The sequence below is a fragment of the Lasioglossum baleicum genome, unplaced genomic scaffold (assembly GCF_051020765.1).
Source record: "Lasioglossum baleicum unplaced genomic scaffold, iyLasBale1 scaffold2042, whole genome shotgun sequence".
Classification (NCBI taxonomy): domain Eukaryota; kingdom Metazoa; phylum Arthropoda; class Insecta; order Hymenoptera; family Halictidae; genus Lasioglossum; species Lasioglossum baleicum.
The window spans coordinates 1-4,347 of record NW_027471101.1 but is presented as its reverse complement, the minus strand read 5'-3'; the positions used below and the strand labels follow the sequence as shown (position 1 = coordinate 4,347).

Here is a 4,347-nt window from a genome sequence, read left to right as displayed (position 1 = left end):
GGATAGATGAAATTATCGACGAAAATTCAGTAGTGTCGCTGCGTTCTGCTGTTCGCAGCTTCAAGGCCACGCTAGTCGCTTTGTTCTGACAGCGTGAGTACGTATAGAGACAATCATATAAAATAGCAATAAGTTTAACAGAGTAATGTCATAAACGTACACTCAACTAATTCTAAAGACACATTTACTGAAAAAATACAATTTTTTAATATATAAATTGTGAATTTCGATGAAAATTGAAAATAGCATGACAGTAAAATGTAGTATGTTGAAATAAATAAAACAATGCAGAAGGAATGCATACGGTACAATAATATGGTTACAGAAATTATCGAAAGTCCATCCAGTGGTGCCGCTTCGTTCTGCAGTACGCACACACAAGACCATGTCAGTAGTGACGCTCCGACAGCGTAGGTACGTATACAGATAATCAAATATGATAACAAAGAGATTAACAAAATATTATCAGAATCGTGAACACAACTAACTCCATGGGCACTTTTACTAGCGAGTACAATTTTTTTTATAAAAACTGAAAATTTTGATAAAAATCGAAAATATCATATCAGTAAATTCCAGTATTTGTCAATAAATAGAAAACTGAGAATGAATGCATACGGTACAATGTTATGGTTAAGGAAATTGACGATGACCATACAGTAATGTCGACGGATCACTCGAAAGCAAGTTCAACACCATTTAATTTCATACCATTGTTATAAATAATTAATTTTAATCTAAAATTTATAAATATTAAAAATTATTTTTAATATTTTATAGGTTTTAAATTTAATATATTTTTAATATTTATAGGTTTATTAATTTATTTAAGGACACAAAACCTATAATTATTAATTAATTTGAATATTTTATAGGTTTTGAATATAATTTATTTAAGGATACGAAACATATAAATATTAAAAATATATTTTAATATTTTATAGGTTTTAAATTTAATTTCTATAAGAATATAAAATTTATAAATATTAAAAATAAATTTTAATATTTTATAGGGTTTAGGCTTTAAATTCAATTTATTTATGAATATAAAATTATAAATATTTAAAATTCTTTATTTTATTATTTTATATATTTTTCATTTAATTTATTAATAATCATTTATTATATATGTAATGATATGTCTGATAAAAGGAATATTTTGATAAAATAATTATTTAAATTTATTTACTACTATTAGTTATAAAAATATTGAAATAATATTAAGAATTATAATATAATTTAATTTTAAATAAATTATATAAATTAACATTAAAAAATAAATCTATAAATTTTATATATTAAATTTTTATTTTATATTTATTTTTTTTATTATTATCAAATGTTATTTTAAAGTGATTTATTTTTGAGATGGCAATATTTATTAGAATTAGAGTAATTAATTTAAATTTTAATAATAACTTATCAAGTTTAATGATTTTTTGTATATCAATTACTTCTAGAATTTTATTGGTAATTTTTATAATAAATTTTATAAATTTGGTTGAAATAATTTATTTATGAAATTTATTAAATTATTTTTTATTTATTTCATTGATAATAAAATAAGGATTATTTTCTTTTCATTTTTTAATAATTAAATCATATGAATTAGTAAATTGGAATTGTATTTTTTTATCTTCAACTTTAATAAAATTTATTACTTTAAATTTTTATTGCTTAATTTTAAAATTAGATTATAAAATAATTTTGTTTGGAATTCTTCGAATTTTATATTTATCTATTAATATATTAAAATTAATTAATATAAGAAAAATTAATTGATGTTCAACTTTAATGTTAAATTATATATTAATAAATTGTTTATTATATTAATGAAAAATATATTTATTTTATTAATATTATTTTATATATTCTTTATATTAATATAAATATATAGATAATAATTTAAATATTTTTATACTAAATTATAAAAATAATTTAATTATTTTATTTATATTAATTTTATTAATTTATTCAATTTTACTAATTTTTTTTCTTTACTGTTAAATGATTATTGATTAAAATCTTTATATTTATTACTGAATATAATATATTTATTAGACTTATTTATAATTTTATTAATTAGAAATGTTTATTTAAATTGTTATACAAAATTTATTATATTTTTATTTGTAAGTATAAATTTTTATTTTAAAAAATTTGTTATTAGTTATAATTTTTCGTTTAATTTTTTGATATTATTTTTTTGGTATTTAACATTTTGATAGTATTTATGTTTAATATATTATAAATATTAAATAATTAATATATTTTATTTATATAATTTTAAATTTGCAATTCAATGTTTTTTAAAACTATAATTAAATATTAATAAATATAAAAATTATTATGTCTGATAAAAGAAACTAATTTTAAATTTATTAATGAAAATTTAACATTTTTTAATTCTATAAAAATTTTAAGTTAAATTAACAACTATTAATTTTCAAAATTAAAAATAAATTTTAATTTAAATTTTAATTAAATGATTAATATCATAAACTCCTAAGGATATTGGCATTCTTTTCTTTACATTAGCTATATGATCAGGAATAATTGGTTCTTCTTTAAGATTTTTAATTCGCGTAGAATTATGTATTCTTGAAATGTTATTAAATAATGATATATTATATAATTCTTTAGTTACACGTCATGCATTTTTAATAACTTTATTTATAGTTATACGTTTTTTAATTGGAGGATTTGGTAATTGATTAATTCCTTTAATATTAAGATCAATTGATATATCATTTCCTCGAATAAATAATATTAGATTTTGATTATTGCCTCCTTCATTATTATAATTATTAACTAGAAGAATTTTTAATTTTATACCTGGAACTGGTTGAACTGCATATCCTCCTGTATCTAATTATGTTTTTCATTCATGTCCGTCTGTAGATTTAAAATTTTTTTTCTCCGTATGTCTGGTATTTCATCACTTATAGGAGCTGTAAATTTAATAACGACAATTATATGATTAAAAAACTTTAGATTAGATTTAAATAAAATACCATTATTTCCTTGATCTGATTTTTTTACAATAATTTTATTATTATTATCTTTACCTGTGTTAGCAGGAGCTATTACAATATTAATATTTGAACGTAATTTTAATACATCTTTTTTTGATCCTAGAGGAGGAGGTGATCCTGTATTATATGAACATTTATTTTGAATTTTTGTCATCCATAAGTTTATATTTTAATTTTACCTGGCTTTGGATTAATTTCTCAAATTATTATCAATGAAAGTGGTAAAAAAGAGGTATTTGGTAATTTAGGAAAAATTTATGCAATATTAGGAATTGGATTTTTAGCTTTTATTGTTTGAACTCATCATATATTTACTATTGGGTTAGATGTAGATACTCGTGCTTATTTTACTTCGGCAAATATGATTATTGCTGTTCCAACTGGAATTAATGTTTTTAGACGATTAGCAACCAATAATGGTCCAAAATTTAATATAAATAATTCTATTGTATGATCTTCATGTTTTATTTTATTATATACAATTGGAGGATTAACAGGAATTACATCATCTAATTTATCTAGTGATATTATTTTACATGATACCTATTATGTTGTTGCTCATTTTCATTATGTTTTATCAATAGGAGATCTTTTTTCTATTATTTCAAGATTTAATCACTGATATCCGTTAATTACTGGTTTAATATTAAATAAAAAATGATAAGTTTATGAATTTTTAGTAATATTTGTTGGAGTAAATATAACATTTTTTCCTCAACATTTTTTAGTTTTAATAGGAATACCTCGCCGTTATTCTGATTATCATGATTCTTAATACTGTTGAAACTTATTATCTTCAATTGGTTCTATTATTTCATTAAATTGAATAATTTTCTTATTATTTTTAACTTTAGAAAGTTTAATTTGTAAACGTTTATTATTATTTACATTTTTTCAATCTTCTTTACAATGATTAATAAATTATCCTCCTTAGATCATTCATTTAATGAGTGTAGAATTTTAATAATTAAAAAATTTTAATATGGCAGAAAATTGCAATGAATTTAAAATTCAATTATATAAAATTTAATTTTATTATTAAAAATAGCAACATGAAATATATTTTTTTTTCAACATTCAAATTCGCTCCATTCTGATAATTTCAGTCATTTACATAACTTTATTATAATATTTATATTACTAATTATTGTTTTTACTTCATATTTAATTGTTGATAATGTAAATAACAAAATTATTAATTTATATTTATTAAAAAATCATTTAATTGAAGTAATTTGAAAAATTACTCCAATAACGATTTGGTTATTTATTTGTTTTCCATCTTTAAAGATTTTATATTTTATCGATGACA

General features: G+C 18.7%; 1 pseudogene; it reads left to right on the top strand.

Annotated features, from left to right (window-relative positions):
* The first annotated feature begins 2,729 nt into the window (after nucleotides 1–2,729).
* LOC143221197 (cytochrome c oxidase subunit 1 pseudogene) lies at nucleotides 2,730–3,390 on the top strand (annotated as a pseudogene).
* The last annotated feature ends 957 nt before the right edge of the window (nucleotides 3,391–4,347 follow it).